Genomic DNA, 19,573 nt, shown 5'->3' with positions numbered 1-19,573 from the left:
CTAGCTCAGGTTGAGTAGATTTCAAACGAAATCTCTCAATCGACGATCTTATTCCTTTATTAAACTTGATAGAGTAAGTTTTTAAATTGTCTACAATAAAAAAAATTGTTTATAATGAATTTCATTGATCATATTCTTCATAATAGCGAAAAGGGGAAAATTTAAAATTTAAAACGAAAAGTATCTTTTATTTCACCTCGACCAAGCACAAAGTGAACACTAAATTGGAAACCATTTATTTTCATTTTTTCACTGTCGCCAAACCCTATGGAGTGTGCAGGAAAATTTCATATCGAATAAAACAACCTTCATAGGAATTAACTATAAATATCATTTTCTTGAAATATATTAATCCTACACCTGCTCATTTGATATAAAAAGTTGTGCGGGAGCAGGGAGACTGGGGAGACTTCAGCCTCCTTACTTAAAAATTTTTTTCTCAAATTCCTAGCGAATTTTATCTCATTTTGAGCCTTCAGTCTTCCCACTTTAACGGTTGTTCCGCTGGGCCTGTTTTGGCTCAATGTTCGTTATTCTTGTTCTCTCAAAAAATACTCTTAGCCCATATTAGATTGCTTATATTTTTCAAGGTTGACAATAAAATATCTTTATTTGCAACCGAGCGCCTAATTTACACGTTCATTTTAGACCAAATTCAACTTATCAGATAGCCCCATTTACACCAACCCGTTTTCAAGCCGAAATCACCTAAAATGACGTATTTGTCCAAATTTGACGTCAAATAATTTTGTATAAAAACATTTTTTTTCTATAGAAATATCGTTCCGTTGAGAACGGACCGAGTCCGAAACATGTCGGGAAAAATCAAAATATAATAGCCGCATTCTTTTTCACCGTGCAACACAATATTTGCACTAATTAATATTAAAAAGGGTTGATATTTTGAGTCGTTTGGCAATAATTCCAGGTGCCATATGGTGATAAAATAAGGATTGCTTAGTTGAATAATATGGTCAACCTCTATCCCTGCTAATTTTCAGCTCTTTTGATGCTTACTGATAGATTGTACTCTACGTAGAGATGACCTAGATAAAAGGCTATTCCCTGGCGTCCATCAGTAGTAACGTAAAGCTAGAATAAATAGGGCCCATAAATAAACTTGGGATATGATGATTTGAAAGATACCTAGTTTACCCTCGGGTGAGTTAGGGCGTGTCTAGATTTAAAAAAATCACAAATCGAATCCGCTATCAAATTATGACGTCATAAATCGTAAAAAAGCTCTAACTCTATATGTACATGTTAAATCTTTGTCAACGTTAAAAAGAAATTTTTTTTGAAAATTTTGACCACGTCAGCAAAAAATGCGAAAAATCGAAAAGTGCGTGCAATTTTTTGCTGACGTCATCAAATTTTTCGTAACATTTCAGTTGGATGCATCTTTGGTTCAAATTTAAAAAGATTTGACATGTATTTTTATTATTATAGCGATTATACGATTCATGACGTCACCAAATTCGATCAATATATGACGTCATGATAACAATTTCTTTAATTATAGATTTTTGGAGTGAAATTTAATTAGGTAACAACCTGGTTCATAAACTCCAAGGCATAGGGGTACTTTAGAGCCCTCTAAGTGGATCTCTGAATCTGGCTGCTATTGGTCGCGAAAACTTAGGGTAAACTGTTGGGGGGCTCCCCCAGGGGCTGGCATGACACGTGAATCAGCCTTTTTTGGGACGTGAATACGTGAATTGGACTTTTTTAGCACGTGAATACGTGAATTGAGATAAGAATTTTCCACCGTGAATTCGTGAATCGAGATTTTTAGCGTGAACGTGAAAAGCAAATCATTGTCTAAAACACAATGAAACTCTAAAAATATATCTAAGACCTCGATACCTAAATCTGTAAAAATGTCTTGCTCGCTTTGCTTGCATAGTCTTGGATTAACTTATTGTCATATTTAAGTTATTGTCATGGGTCATTCAAAGGAATCAAAACTTTATAACACTAAAATTCTAAAAGATATCTAAACAAATATTTTCGTTATTTTTTTGAGGGCGTATTTTTTCATTTTTTATTACAATTTTTGTGATGAAAATACTGCATCCAACGAGAGCGTCTTTAGCCAAAACAAAATAGTCCAGAGAAAATTTTTTCGTCAGCGTTTAATAATGGTCGTCTCTCCGTAGTCACTAGTCTAACAAGCTAGACGACTAATTTATACATAGTAGAAATAAAGCAAAAAGTAATGAATGGAACAATTTTAGTCTATACAAACTAAATCCCGTATTATTATTATTAGTATTGGTATTATTAGTATTACACGCATTATAAACGACTCCAGTCTACGTAGTCACTTATATTGTTACTACAATACACCCACAATACAATACACAAAATGATACCGCGTTGTTAACTTAGAGACTTAGAGGATTATTGCTCCTTTAATAATTTGCAATACAAAGTAGGTAGTTTAGGGTAGTTCTAAAACATCTTGTATGTATGCAGCATCGAACAATTAAAAAATAATTCTCATAGATAATAATACCCATGATGCGTTTTCAAGCAATCTAGGCATTCTAAATTTTAAACGTTTTCTTTTTGGCGAAATTCTTGGAATGCTGCACCGGGTACGGCAGATACGTCGCTCGCCGTACCAGATTTTTGGCAACAAATAGTCAGTGTTAAATGAAATCAAAGATTTTCAAAAAAATTGTGTACGAACAAACAAGGCATACTTGACTAACAATAGCATCTTAAGGCCGCGTTTTTCAGTCATAAAAGGACTGAGAGTCGAAAAATTTCGCGCTCGCTTCGCTCGCGTTGTTCTTTTCCATACATTTTATTCCATGTCATAGGGCTCAAATAGGGCTGGAATTGGCGTCCTCTGCTTGTACTACCGCTCCACCTTGAGATTGTGTTTAAGTCTACGGCTTTTCAAACCATATGATTGGCACAGAAAAGGTCATGAATTGAGGGTCGACTGGGGGGGGGGGCCTCTGTTAGGTTTTTGAGACTTGCCCTAAGTCACTGAGTTTTTTTTCTGGGAAAGGAAAGAATATCTTCTACAAATGTTTTAATCTACAAACCTTCTGACCCGGCGGGGGGAGGGGGGTACTACCCTTGTCGACCGACGGGGGTGCTCCGCTGAGTTTCGAAAAAATGGACCCTACGTGCACGTGGGACTCGAAATTTGCGAAAAATGTGACCCTGAATGGGACTGAAATTCCAAAATTTTCTCAAATTTTCTACTTTTCCCCAAATTCAAAAAATCCCTACGAGGGACTGATTTTTCTATTTTGGTGTTTTTGCGACCTTACCTGGGACTTGCGGAGGTTAAAAAAGGTACCCTGACCAGCGGAGCATCCCCGTAACCAATCTTGCCCTAGTACCCCCCCCCCCGGGTTTACTGAATTGTTTGAGGTGTGGGTCCACGTGTTAGACCTCCCATTATGATATATCTCGCGCGTTAAATCACACCAACTTTATTTTCCCGCATTTTTCAAATATTCCATTTCATACTTCTAAGGGGTACTTTTAATTAAAAAGTATCATACTGTACTTTGATTGTCTATAAATATTACAAATAAAAATATATACTCTTTTTCATTTTTGTAATTGTTTTTTTTTTCAATGAAATTTACAAGTTTAATTTCAAATAATTCTTGAAATATTAGTTTTTAAAGTCATTTTTATAGTTATTTAAAACCCCCGTCTTATATTCCGATAAACTTGATAACCCGAAAACGGTTCAGCAAAATGGGCGGAGGATTTTCCCGAATTCGAAAAATGTAAACATTCAGCATTTACAAGCATCAAATGCAAGCAAAAACAGACCAGCAGCAAACAAAAGCAAACAATTTTGGCAATTTGAAACAAACAATTTGATGGTTCTGATATCTAAGTGGAATAAGGTGAAAGTATAGTACTACTTCTGTTGTAATTTTTTTTTCTTTACAAAACTTTAAACCCAATATGAAAGGCAAATAATTTAGCTTTATAAAATACCCTCCTAGTGCCTAGATAGTGAGTGTGAAAAAGTCTTATTATTATTGTAAATCATCTTCACTTTCTAGTTTGTTGATGATGTGCTGTGTTTAGAATCCCCTAAATTGGGATTGGGAATACAGTTTATTGTAGTATATATTGGGTTTTTCCAGTTGTAAAGTTGTTTCAAATATTGAATGTAAATTTTTAAGGCAAACTGAAATACACTTTTTCTCGTTTATAGCAAAACAGTTGCACGTGCATATTTTGTTGCTCTTCACCCTTTGGTCTCTGGGAGGTAAAAGCAAACTTGTTTTAACCTTCTTTCCTTAGGCTTAGGGGTCTGTCTTTTGATATCGTATCTCCATATCGTATCATTCTTAATTAATCTTTTCCCCAAGAAATATGCCATCACAGGCAAAAACACGTTTTCTTACCTGTCCTAAGCAACAATTTTATACGCAATTTCCTGGGCCATTGCTTAAGTTGGAATTATTTGAAGAAGACGTATATTGTTGAATTTCTGATGCAAAATCTTTCTCTTCGTGTAAAAATCTGGAATTTGTAATTTAGTTTATATAAGATAGCGTGAAGTTGGGTAACTTGCATCAGTGGAGGGAAATACTTGCATAGCCATCCTGCCATCAAATGACTGATCAATCAAAGCAGCAAAATTTCAAAACAAAGGAACTACGTAGCTCCGCTCCACTGCTGTTCCCCTCAGGCAAAATCGTCAATTCTGTAGAGGTCACGTAATTGCCGAGTACAGACGTCGAAAAAAAAAACTCAAAATGGCTGCCGAGTGAGCACTGTCACTAACAAAAACAAAAAATCAGGAGTTTTCATTTGCCTACTACAGCAGAATAAGACAGAAATGCAGTAAAATAAAAAGTAAACAAACTTTGAACCTTTTGTTTGTCAAAATAAAGAAAATATTCTAGCTGCAGTAATGTTAACATTCAGAAATAAATCCATTTTCCACCAGACCTACAACAAGGTTTCAAACCACGCTGCGGCATTACTGGCAATGAATTCTGACTTAAAAAACGTTGGTCCAGTTCCCTGGAAAGGAGGGTATGATTACACTTCCAAATGACTTTTTTTTACAATAACATTTGTCTTCTCACAAATCCAAAAATATAGGTTATAAAACCAACACGGGGGTCAACATTCTTTACAACAAACCGTCAGATCAAACTTTATAAAGATCAACCATGTAAATGTCATTTGTTTTCTGATATTTGGATAATATTAAAAACCTTTCTGTGTATATTTGGTTCTTCAAAACCATTTCCCTTTCTCACAGCAGGCTTTAATGTTCATGTTGACCCCCGGTTTTTTTTGAGCGGTAATCTAGAAAGGCCTTTAGTGCGGTATAAACAAATGATTTCATTGGTTTAAAAAAGCCAAAAGATCAAGCTATATCACGTGATCAGAATCATGCTATGCATGTTTGCCTCCACTGAAGCAAGTTACTCGATCTCACAGTATTTTAACAAATTCTATGAAATTTCCAAGGGTTAAAATATACCTTACCGTGAGTGGTCCTAAATCAGACAGCCCTGCCTAAATCCGATGGGGTCTTTCAAAGATAGAAACTAAAATAAAAACAAAAGTCTGGTGTCAAATGAGAACTTTTTACCATCAACAATCCAGACAAACACCAGACAGGTAGTAAAACAGTCTTGTGTGTGCATGGTGTGTTGTAAAATGTTAAAGAAAAAAGATTTGTGTTTAAAATTTGTGTATTGTAACATCACTGGCAGTCAGGAAAAAATTGTAACAGCACTCATAAAAAAAATTACATTTGTGTCTTTTTTACCGTTGTTTGCCTTTAGCAAACATAGTAAGTACAAGCAGATTGTGCCTTAAATCGCCTGTAAAAAATCTCTGCATCTGTAGAATTTTTTCAAACTTTCAACAAATATATATAGAACAAACCCTGTTTATCAAAATTAACCAGCCTATTTCTTTATCTTCCTCCTTCTTCAACTTCGATGAAGCACTCGTAGTCTACTGAATTTAAGCACATATAAGATATGGGTAAAGGCCACAGTTTTGGTACACCTGTCCCCTCCGTTACATTAAAAAATATTTATCCTCAAAAAACTTCTAAACTTATTTATTTTTATTAAAAGTAATGGTTCTACCATGATAATCAATTGCGTGCCCCTCAATAACATTGTTTAGCTCTAATTGCCACCCGGTCAAGTTTTTAACCCTTATCAATAAACCAATGGAGACTAGGTGTTTCTCCCTATATATTGCAATTTCAAGAAAGACATTTATTGAAAAAGGCTTCTTCAGAGTTGTTGAATCAATCCCACTGATAAAATTTGAATAGATATTTTTCAAGTTGACGGTACAGTGTATTTTGTGTAACGGAAGGGACAAATTATCAGTTGATGTGTAAATTATTTTGTAATATGTCATTTTTTTTAAATATTTAACTTATTTTTAACAATAGAACATCTTTTTTGAGTATAATAGAAGGAAGCTAATCAAAGGGTCTAACACTATGATTATTATGATAAATACTATCATAAAATACCAACTAAATGATAAAAGCGTAACGGAAGGCACACTTTTCTGCTTATTTTTCATCAAATGTCATTGAAGTGTTTCAAACCTTTTCAGCTTGAAACACATTGCAATGTCTTCAAATACCTTAGTTTTGAACAGTAAAAACAAAAAAGTCTCAGAATTTTTATTACATTAGCATTTATAAAAAAATGCCGTAACGGAAAGGACATTCATTACGGAAGGGACAACAAGATTCACTTCACAGTATCTCCATGAGACAAATTCTAATTCAGAAATGCTTTTGTAAAAATAAGTAGTCCTATGGGTATAGAAACTACACCAAAGGAAAATGATTCTTGCGAATCAGTTGACTAAATATTCCAAATCATACATGCGTAACGGAAGGGACAAATTTGGTGACCATCTCCCATGTCAGGCACAATTTTTGAAAAAACTGAGCTTAGAAATCAGATGAGAGCATGAAAATGAATTCTAGGAACATCCAAATGATAAACTGACAAGAAGAGGCCCAAAAAGTAAACTTGACAAGGTAATTTTGACTAATAGTAACTAGCGTAACGGAAGGGACAAAATCAGGGTACCAAACTGTACATTTTAGAAAAATTTGCTTGCTGGGCAATAGATACACGATATCATGATTAAATCTGATGCAAAAGTCTCCTCTTTTGGGGATAATGTGAATGAAGTTAACTTTTTGGGTAGGTTTTATGCCCTAGAGAAAAAAAAATTAAGATCAAGTTCAATTTTTTATTATTTTTTAAAGAAAAATTGAGATATTTGGACTTCAAAGGGACCTCAAAGGTGCAGAAATCATTTATAGATAGTCACATTATATTTATAAAGGGGCAACTTATCATAGAACACAAAAAAGTTTAAAGTTTTGAGTACTCTTAGGTTCCAAATAAACGGGCCCCCCCGCTTGTTAATTTTTCGAAAATTTTCCAACCCCCCCATACCTTATTAGGACCCCCCCGCCGTTTATTGATCTCTAAGAATATTTTCAGCTGTCAAAGAGAAGGCCCCTTATTTTGCTCTAAATAGCCTAATTTTAGCCTATTTTTACCTTATTTTTGGGTTTCAGAAGTACAATTTCCAACCCCCCCGGCAATTAGGTCCCCCCGTTTATCAAAATCTAGAAAGTTTTCCAACCCCCCCCCCGTTTATTTGGAACCTAAGAGTACTTTGGCTTGATTTCTTAGTTATGACCGGAATAAGTTTACAAACGTAACGGAAGGGACAGTGTACCAAAAATGTGGCCTTTACCCATATTCTTATAATTATTGATATATATTCACTGTTTGTTTCGTGCTGGGGTGTTGGGATATGATTCCTGTTTCACCTGGTACATTAACAAAAGCAATTCCTATGACAATTTTGCCAAAGCATTCAAGAGGTGGAAACAATTTCCAACAAAAATTAGGAAGAATTCTTGCTTACTCAAACTCATTTGTTCCCACTGTGACCAAATATCAGAATAATTTACCAAACAAATTCGAACTATAAAATCTGAAGATTCATTTAAAACAAAATTGTTAGAAGAATTGTTGAAAAAATTAATTTTGATTGTATAATGCTAAAAATAAATTATTTGGTACTTCTAATAAGGTTAATTAATGAAGACATTATAATATATTTTATAGTATTTTATCATTACCCACCTAAAATTCACAACTAATCTTACTTAGCATTCAAATTCAACCAAGCTCATAAATAATCTGATAACTTTAATCTCTTAGTCTTAAGTCTTACACTTTCCAAGCTTGGACACACTTATCACCCCTTTTCTTTTTAGCCCTTTGACTTTTAGAATGATTTTTTATTTATATTTATGAATAAAATTATTTTATTAAACAAACTTGTATTTTGTATGTAGGGAAAATGGGCCTTCGGGCCTAATGTTACTTAAATATATAGATAGATAGTTAGACATGACGAAACTTGCGCTGCAACTAACTAGCCTTCTGTTGGAAGATCATTCGGTGCGTTTTGACGTTACCACTCTCAAAGCAGCAGGTGCCTCTGTCTTTCCCTAAGTCTGTCCACCATTTTAGATGGCCTTAAATAGATCCAAAAGGGTACCCTCATCTTGCAAGATAATTTGTTTTGGTCTCTGGCTTTGAGAAGTAGCAATATTTTTGGTTTTTTTCAATTGAAAATGGTAAGAAACTTGCATTTACAATTGTCAATTAGTTATTGCTGGCTGATAGAATGGCAGGATCCTGGATGGTTTCCATAACTGACCGGACAATTTTCTAAATAATACTTTTTGGCATGGGACAAAAACACTGGGCTGTCAGATGCATTGCTAGGGTCATGTGTGACAGTCTATTGAATAATTACGATATGTAACCTTTAGCTAGGACAGGAAAGATGAATTATTTGGTTTCCAGGCAACAGCATCGTTGTAATTAAGATAAATCAATAGACTGTTGCTCTCACCTAAACAATACCAAAATTTGAGGATAATTTTCAACAATTTTCATAGTGCTTTGAAAGTTTAACTTGACTTTTCAGGGCTTTTTTATCTAAAAATTTATGTTGTGTAAGATGCTTTCTGGAAGGCCTTTTGTCTTTTACCTGAGCAGTACAGAGATACTGATTGAAAAAAAGAGAATTCTCTTGTGAAAGAGTGATCTACAGACTGACAGAAAACAATCATTAAAAACAATTTTTTAAGTGCAAGATCTCAGCATTTAACAACACAAGAAATGTTATGAGAGTTTGATTCAGTCAAGGATGTCCCTTAATTGAAGTACCAGTACAGTATTTCGCGACCTTACTTCAACAAGGTTCTATCATGAATTTAGAAAAAGTTGAGTTTTTTTGTTCACAACGTTTTTATATGCCAAAAACTAATTGTTATTAATGCTGTAAACTTTCAAATATCTTAATTCCATGGCTCAAAATAACATATTTCACTAAGTTCTATCAGTTAAGTTGGTCTTTGACACATTACAACAAAGTGCTATCGGAGATCTTCAAGCAAAAATCCTTAGCGCGATCCGCGATAATGTCTTTTCCAATAATTTTAAGGTCAACAAGTAGACAGGTACGAGCCGGGAAGTATCTTATCCATTTGGTGGACTAACTTTCTTGGGGTTTTTCTTGTTCCTTATGGTAATAAGAATATTTTAAGCTTCTGGGCCACCTGGATTTCTCACCTGGGTATCCATAATGGCGGATTTTTGGTCATGTGACCCCCGTAGGCAAAACTGAAAATTCTTCCAACCCAGATATAGGCATATCATATATCAATCGATCGGAAATTTGATACTGATTAATTTTGAGATACAAAGTTGGGTCTGAAAACTTTCCTATCTCGAGATATAAATCACTTTCGTTTTCTCAGGTTTGGCTGCAGTTGTAGGCAGGCTTTCACGGAGTGAGACAATTCTTTTAGTCATATCTCAAGAAATATGCTTTTAAACATATCAAAACTTTATGTGCTCCTAGAAAAGGCATTAAAAATTGTTTGTGCAAATTTTCAATAAGTTTGCAGTAAAAATGTGTATTTTACAGACCAGAGTACAATTTCCTTACCATCGAAAAAAGATCTTTTTCTCTCAAAATTGGCCTTTTTGTCTGAAATGAATGAGCAAAATGTTTCCCAATAGGGTTTAGATCCAATCACTTCTTTGTAATCTCACTCAGAGGGGTACTTAGGAACAAGTAAGGGCTAAATGTATCCGGTCAGCACTTTATAAGTATGATTTACGGTAAAAGACATGATCCCGAAAACGGTGAAATTTCCAAATAATTAATGAAAAATTCTCTCTCATTGCATCTCAACATTAAACGCGAACCTTCTGTTCTTTAGATTGACTAATGCAAAGAATTATGAATAATGTAAATCGTTACAGTGTGTATTTTACAGACCAGATTTAAGTGCATCTAGGAGCTTGTCTTGTTCTAAAACGCTTTAGATTACTACAGAAATACCCGAACTTGAGAATTTACTGAGTTAATCCGTCAAAATTCGCCAATTCCTTTATCTTTATTGTTCATGCATGAAACGAGATTTAGAGGGCTTAGAATCTGTGTTGTCTGTAGGGCCAAAAAACGTCGGCATAATATGGCTTCGAGAGGCGATAATCCTAGGCTATTGTAGGAGGCCTAGTGATGGAGCCATATTTGTGAACCTGCTTGGGGCTATTCTGGTTACTGTTACAATTATAAGAGGCGTATAATGGTCCAATGCATCATTGTGTATCCGCTTTAACTAAATGAATACAACACAACGCCTTCAGCTAGTTGAAGAAGTCAGACTGTAGGAATTTTAACTTAAAGCGCTTTAAAGAAGCTATTGCCATATAAAATAATGCTTTAAGCTACATGTCCAAAATATCCCCGTTTTCTTACAAAAATCTAAGTATAATATTAAGAAATCTTGATTTTAAAATTCTTATTTGTTTCGGACATGGCTTGCTGATGGTGATCCCATTTTCCTTTCCCCTCATGAGAATCATCTGGTCTCTGTGGCTTTGTCAGAACATGAACAAACGACTGGACATCCTTCTCCTTGGCAAGCACTGCTAGCTTCGTTGCCGCCTCGTTAAAACATAAAATGAAACAATAGGTATTGATGATCTACCTTGGGAATACCTTGCTAACAACGTCAAAACTTATACAAAGTCTCTGTTGTTCTACTCTTCTCCAGTCTTTTATCTATATCATAACAAAGATAACAGATGGGAAATCATCGTCATTTTTCAAAACCCCGATGAAATAATATCGAGTATATAGGATTGAGAGTATAGGATTCAAATTATGATATTCTTATGAAACAGGCTCACAACTTTGGCATACTTTTTTTTTCAAGTCAATAAAAAAACTAATAGCGCGTCGTCGTGCAAACGTCACGATTATTACTTCTCTCATTTGAGATGCCTTGGAGTTTTTACAAGATACTTCACTAATTGGTCATTTAAAGTGATAGAGGTGACGCTTTGGAAAAAGTAATAAGATTCTTTTATTACATCTTATTAACGACCAACCAAATCAAATAAGTGCTTGTAAAAACTCCAGCTTGTCCCTCTCATTTGACCAAAATTCAATCCCACAATCCTTTTTTGTTTTAATTCAAAAGTCGTGAAATTTATTACTTTTTCTTTGTAATTGAGTGTAATTTGCGTGCAAGCATAATTGACGCAAAGGTTGACGGGATTGAATTTCGGTCAAACAGAAAAATAAATGTCTATTTTTAGATTCGCTACGGTATGCTATTGGAATGACAAAAGTGATTCAAAAGTATACACGCAGTTGAAATTCTCCATTTCAGCGTATAAAAAAAATTGAAAATAATTATTTTGTGACTTGAGAGTAACTAGCCGTATGCGCAGCGTCGCACGCTGCGTTTCCCAATCCAGCAAATCACTATACATCTAAAAAAAACCCAACGGAAGAAAGATAGCTGCTGATTGATGATAAGATTTTAATTTTATAAAAGAAAGGAGAAAAAAGTTCAACGCCATGAAGAGGAGGCTTTGTAGAGCTTTGTTAGATTTTCGAAAGCTTTTTATAAAACGTTGTAAACACACACGTTTTAGCATATTAATATATAGATTTTCAAACTATCAAACAGCAACGAAGCTCGCTTCAAAGACACAATGGAAGATAGACGTACAGTTATGATTTATCCCATGTGTAGGCGCAGTAGTGTACCAAGTATTGACCGTCGTCTAGGAGATCAGGACTAACTCCATATCGGTGCTGTGTTTCACTTAATGAAAAGTAAATGCTACTTTGCTAGGATCAACCCATACCATGTGATGGTCGTAGGGTGGACAGAAACTCTACAGGCCGTTCAGTGACTGTGCGACAAATCTGTGCTAGTGTCTAGCAAGCTTGCAAGAAATAAAAACTTTGGGGCTTTGTTCTTTTTTAATTTAGGAAAATAATTCAAAGTCTGACGTCTGGCGCATACAAAGCTATCCAGGCTTAGTGGTCTCAAAGCCAGACTAATTTCATCAAAATTTTATGCTTATGTAGCTACGCAGTTCTGGAAGTAGTAAGCACTTCTCGAAGTCTCAAAGACAGGCTACACAGATTTCTCGTTACATGCATGAATAATAAAGATATAGGAATTAGAGGATCATGTATTCTTGATTCTTTGCATGTGTCAAACTAAAGAATAAGATTCAACTTTGTTTAATGTCGAAATACAATGAGAGACTTTGTCAAATATTTGAGTAATAGCTTGGAAGTTTCACCGTTTTTTGGATCAAATCTTACCAAAAAAACATGCTTATAAAGTGCTAACCAGACACATTTAGCCCTTATATATTCCCCAGGTACCTCTCTGAGTATAATATGAAGAATCGAGTGGCTGTAAACCTTATAAAGCATCATTTCACTAATTCATTTCAGACAAAAAGACAAATTTTGAGAGAAAAAGATCTTTTTTCGACGGTAAGAAAATTGTACTCTGGTCTGTTTAATACACATTTTTTCTGCAAAATTTTTGAAAATTTGCACAAACAATTTTTAATGCCTTTTCTAGGAGCACATAAAGTTTTGATATGTTTTAAAGCATATTTCTTGAGATATGACTAAAAGAACGAAAGTGATTTATATCTCGAGATAGGAAAGTTTTCAGACCCAACTTTTTATCTCAAAATTAATCAGTATCAAATTTCCGATCGATTGATATATGATATGCCTATAATTTGGGTTGGAAGAATTTTCAGTTTTGCCTACGGGGGTCACATGACCAAAAATACGCCATTATGGATACCCAGGTGAGAAATCCAGGTGGCCCAGAAGCTTAAAATATTCTTATTACCATAAGGAAAAAGAAAAACCCCAAGAAAGTTAGTCCACCAAATGGATAAGATACTTCCCGGCTCGTACTTGTATAAAGGTTCTATCATGAAAATAGAAGATTTCTTTGATATTAAAACTGAAATTTGTGAAAATTCCAATTGGAAAAGCTAGTTTATGTCTTTTATGTCATTTTTAAATGTTTTTGCATGCTATTTCTTCTTTAAAATTTATAAGAATGAAGTAGTTTTAAGATGGAACCTTGTTGACTTTGCGCATTTCTGAGTTTTTAAGGCAACAAGGTTCTATCGAAGATTTTATTTCTTTAGTAACTCTTTAATGTTTTGGTTTTTCACAGCTTAAAAGATTTATTCATGATAAAATTATATTTCTGTAACAGAAAAAAAGCAAAGTGAAGACCCAAGCTTCAAACTAAGGTCTTTTTTAAAGTCAATGAATTTTCAAATGCATTTTACTCAAAACCGCAATTTGCAGAACTGGAACCTTGTTGAGGTAAGGTCGCGATTTATAAACCACAATCGCAGTATACTTTTCGTAGAAAATTTTGTTGGTAAAAGATTTCATTGATTGTCAAAATTTTGTTGCTTTATACAAGGGATATTTTTGGATTATTAAAATAAGCATCTAAACTTGCTGAAAAGGTAAGAAATCTTTTAAGGAAAAATAAGAAAAGCTAGAAGGCGTCTTGTGTTAAGCTCAGAGTCCGTTTTCAAGACTATATACAATATATACTGTAAAATTGGCTAAAATTCTTTAATTTCAATTATTTTTGGACCGTTTTGGAAATCATTAAAAAAACAGCTTTAATCGTGGCTTTGCTCCTACTTTTATTAACTAATGATTATATAGACTAAGGACAAATTAAGAACAAATTAAGCAATTAATCTTAATAATAATGACTAGAAATCTTTGTCTACCAATAGGTGTGTTGTTATGGTTGCCAAAGGAACTCAATACCTATATAGCAACAAATAGTAAGCTGTGTGTTTTGATTAAGATTAAGGGCTTTTTTAAAAAACACTTTGTTTAATATTATGCATTGACAATGCTGTGGTACATCATAAAATGAGTGTATAATTTTTATATTACAAGTGGAGAGGGCAATTTGGATAATAACTTAATGCAGCTTTGTAGATTTTCTTCCCTAGACCAAAAGCTTTTTATAATAATCAACATATTGATATGAAATATTGAATAATTTATTATTTGCATTATTACTTGAAATAAAGAACTTACAATCGTAGGAAACAAATCTTAGTTTCAAAGTTTTGTATTATAACCAGTTTCGAATTATGTGCTGAACTCTAACCTTTTGGTTACATGAGATTTATCAAAAGTTATATTTCCTTTAATACCTTTCAAAATTTCTCTACTTTCCTTCTTAAAATGACAATTTAAAAGTCTTTTACGAATAATAATCTGAAAAATTTCACAATCTTCATTAGAAAATTGGCAAGAAAAGATAAATGTCTAATAATATAAAATAGCTATATTTTGTGTATGTCTATCACATCTTTTAGGAGAATGAAGGTCATTTTTTTCCAATTAGCATTCATACTAATGATAATGTAACCACAGTATTTTGAGATAGAGATAAAGGCAATGGATACTTTACTAAAAGGTTTTTCAAAGAAAAAGATTGTTATCTTGGAAAAATGATAAAAAGCTTTCCATTATAATATAGAAGATGTTTTATGTCAAAATTAATACTACTTTTTTTATACTAATTCTCCATGAAATTGAAATGTTGAAATTTTAAGTTTGCTAAAATATAGTACTTTGGAGAAAAGAGGCCTTCTAACTTAAACTTATCTTGTTTTTGTTTTTCAATTGCAACATTTTCAAAGTAATAGTCTATGTAAGTAAGTTTTCTTTCCTTGAAAATACCCAATCTATATCGTGTGAAAATGAAAAATACCTGGTTATCTTTTTAAAGGTCTTGAGATGAAAGTAGATAAAAATAAAGAGTTAGTGAATATTACATTTTATACGTTTCTGAAACTTTGAACCTCACTTATTTCATATAATTTCATATCTTTTATATCTTTCTTGAATCAGAAGTTTCAACCTTTTAAAAAATGTGTTTAACTTAAAATAAAAACGGCTCAAAATTGGCAAATTAGACCCACTGAAAAGGAGTCTGCTAATTTACGTGGGTTACGTGCGTGTCATGGGTTCGGGGGTTCGTGGGTTCGTGGGTGTTCGTGGGTTAAAATGTCTCGTGGTTTCGTGGGTCAAAATATCTCGTGGGTTCGTGGGTCCAAAGTTTCTCCTGGGTTCAAAAATTCCAATAATTTTCCAAAAAAAAAAATTCATATGGGTCATCGGGTATTTTTTTAGAGTAGTCGAAAACGCTATCTACGACCTATAATAAAGCAAAAATTGTAAAAGTTTTAAATTGAAAAAGTTCCTCATTGTTCTTCGTTCTTCTCACCCTATAATTAATTAACTCACTAATTTTTATGAGAAGAAAAAGCAAAATGGAAAATGTCAAGAAACATCTCCAGCTGATTTGATTTTAATATCAATATTTCTACCGCTGATCTTAAAAAAACGACTTCCATCGAAGTATAATATATATAACCTAATTAACGTCACTATGAGGAATCTTATTTTTTTTCTCCCTTTAAGGTTTACCATGTTCCTCCTACCACACAATTAATACAAGATATTTTTAAAAGAATGGTTTCATATTATAATTATTAAAATAAAAACATTTCCTGGGTATTTATAAAAAGTCATGTCTATTGGTTATAACATTAATAATTCTTCTTTATCAACTTAGCTGAAATACGGTCCTTCGGACAGTAAAATTGCGCCAGGGTTTCAAATATCACAACACGCGAATCGCAAAGAAATTTACAAAAGAAATAATTGAATCATTATTAAGAGTTTTAGGGTTTTAGGAAAATGGAAAATTTTGGACCCACGGAAAATTTGGACCCACGAGCGATTTTGACCCACGAACCCACAAGCAATTTCTACCCACATGATCTTTTTTTTGGACCCACGAACTTACGAGATATTTTGACCCACAAACCCACGATACATTTTAACCCACAAACCCACGATACATTTTAACCCACGAGCACTCACGAGGGCACGAACCCACGAACCCACGATACGCACGTAACCCACGTAATGTAGCAGACTCACTGAAAAGTGCTTTAACTTTGGATCTTTTATCCATAGGAGCAGGGTAGTTAATCTTGAAAAAAGAAACAGTTAAAAAAAGAGTACTAACTGCTAAGTGATCATATTATTACCTCAAATCATTAGGTTAGGGCCATAACATAATTATTTGAATTGTTCTTACATGGTTTGTTTATAATACTAACAAAAAGTTATGATATAAAATAAACAAACTATTTTCTTCATAAAACTTTTACAAGGTGCTTATCTAAATTTAAAATATATGTTTTCTACTTTTACAGATTGCATTGAAATTTCATATCTATGGCATAAATATTGTTATGTCTTTTATGTACGTAGCGTAGTTTAACGTGTCAGCCATATTACTTTGTATGGCTGAAAGTAACTGCTTCAAAAGGTGGATTGGACAATATCTGATAAAAAAGCGGTTTTACCTCATAATGAGGTTCGAGTCAGACAGTAATATTTAATTTTGTAATTTTGATGTCCTGATCTCACTCAGGTCTTTCCATCTCTCTTCTTATCTTTCATCCCTTGGGATTTTTTAACTTCACCCTTCATAAAACTGTTTGATCTTGTCATCCAATACCACATTCCCGATACCATTATTGTCCAAGTGCCATAAACTATGCATTTTCTCAAGATATGCAAGCTTAGAGTCAGAATTTGATGTGTTAACATACAACTGACATGAGTTGATATTGATTGGGGATGTTAAGCCTACAACAAGGTTTGAGGGTGTTGCCTGATTCACTACACTTTGCGGGGGAGTGACTTCGCCAACAAGCTTAAAATCATTGCCTTTTGGCAAAATAAATCTTTCATACCAGATTTCTGACATTCCTCTAACATTTCGTTTGCGGATTAAAGGGACTTTGGATGCATTTTCCTTTAACACTTTGGCTGTTGTTTCAGCAGGTAGAGCACTGGCTAGATCTAATATATCAGTTTGAACTATGACTTTACTGGATAATGTGTCTTTTTCATGGATCAAGTTTTTAGGTAGGTAAAGAACATCAGTTGCATCTGCACGGATAACATTAATTGCTCCTTGTCTAACGATACCAAGTTCTTCAAGCAATGATAGGAACTTTCGTGCTGTCAACACAGCGTTTTCGTCTCGATCAATCAAGTTGATTGATGCACCTGTTTCAATATGTAGTATGATCCCAGTCAATGGAAAACCTGCTCCTACGAATGTAAAAGTAGATTTGTTTAGATACCTGCAACCAAACAACTCTGGAAAATTATAAACAATTTGACATGCAGATTCGTTTTCTTGGTGCAAGATGCTCTTGAAAAAAGGGTTATGTCTTAGCAAGTCCTCCATGCTCTTATAGCAATAAGGAGCGTCTGAATTTTGTAAAATAAATGGTACTCTCAGTAATTCAAGCTCGGCGACTACAAGCTCAGCATAATTTTCAAAATATTGAAATGGCAACTCTGGATATCGCATTGGATTGTTTTCCTTAATGCTTCTTGGAAAATTAACGACTAGCGATTCTAATAGCTTCACTTTTAAACATTTTGGAGACAATTTTTTGTTTGTTAACTCCATTATTCGATCTTTATACGTATCATGGTAATTCTTGACACATTTGAAGATCAAGTGCAAAGCTTCCTGTTCCATAGCTTCCTCAGCGTGGATCGCACATTGTCTCAGAGTTTCCATCTCCTGGTGAAAACTGATATCCCCAAAGACACCTCTTAACTGTATCTGAGAGTACTCTCTAAGTGATAAACAAATAGCAGTACTTAGAGTTTTATTGATAAGCTCTCCAGGTGCCAGAGCAAATTTAGCAGATCTCAACGTAGATCTTTTCTCATCCCAAAACAGTGGTTCTTGATTGCAACAACCTTCTGATTGCCATTTCACATACTGACAGTAGAGGCTCCATCTGTCAGCCAGGCATTTGGACAGCATGATAAATTCCTGGCATATTTTTCTTGCATCTCTGTGATCAACTTCTATGTCAGCTTGGTCCAAGATTTCTCGTGCCGATTTTTCACAATCAACAATCTTGTTTTTGGTCTCCGATAAATTGATCTTCATTTTCATGCCAGATAGTTTTAACGTTTTGCTAAAGAAATAAAGAGAAGTAAAACATGCTAATTTCATGCTAGAATATCTGAAAGGTTTTAAAAAACAATCAGATAAATGTTGATAATCTTGAAGATTTATAAAGCTTTGCGTCAAAATGTTTACTGATGGTTAGCTTTTAAATCCTTATACCATGATCTGTTCATATATCTTGGCTGGTCTTGAATGATATGACTTTTATACTCTTACACCAGTACCAAATTGTATAGCTTAATAATAGCAAAAATAGGTCCTATTGAGCTGTATAAATATCCTCAGTTAAGAAATTTAATCATTTTAAATGCCTTTTGATTTTAATTTGTTTGACATTTTTGCACTCTTCACTTAATGTCTACATTTTATATGCCCACGATGTTGTAAAATGATAAGTGTGCAAAACTATTTTAGAATTTTCAAACCCCCTGGGTGGGATATTGTTCTCAAATTACTTTATTCTTTATAATTGATAATACGTCTACAGGAAGTACATGTAGTGTTGACAATAATGTTTCCTCTGGTTCGTGGGCTACTGTTTATTATTATGTCAAATAATTTGCACTCTTTACTAAAATCTGATGACAGTTCGAGTGCAAAAAAGTCCCTCTGGCAAGTTTGCAAATAACTCATAATATTATGATATATAACTTAAAAACGGCAATGGCTGAAACATGTTGGAAATTTCTAGCATCTAATGATATTTTTTGTCACGATCCTCCGTCCAATAAATAATATTATGATAGATATACGTAGCTGACCCAACTTATGTATCCACTTTCATGCATTCAACAGGATTTACAGTACAGACGTTTTTTTTTTTTTTTTTTTTTTTTTTTTTTTTTTTTTTTTTTTTTTTTTTTTTTTTTTTTTTTTTCTAAATTCATTCTTGAGTCAGAAAAATAAACGAAAGCTAACTTAAATTGGCACCATAGCCATTTATATCCCTCCAGAAAGCATTCTAATTCATTATATGTACCATTGCAATGTCTTCCGACATTACATCATGGATCCATTAGCTGATTGGTTGTAAGTGACGTAAAATCAGTAAATACGTCACTTTCA

Source organism: Clytia hemisphaerica, unplaced genomic scaffold (assembly GCF_902728285.1).
Source record: "Clytia hemisphaerica strain Z4C2 unplaced genomic scaffold, Clytia hemisphaerica genome assembly, whole genome shotgun sequence".
In the NCBI taxonomy this organism is placed as follows: domain Eukaryota; kingdom Metazoa; phylum Cnidaria; class Hydrozoa; order Leptothecata; family Clytiidae; genus Clytia; species Clytia hemisphaerica.
Note: the sequence above shows the minus strand (reverse complement) of the source record.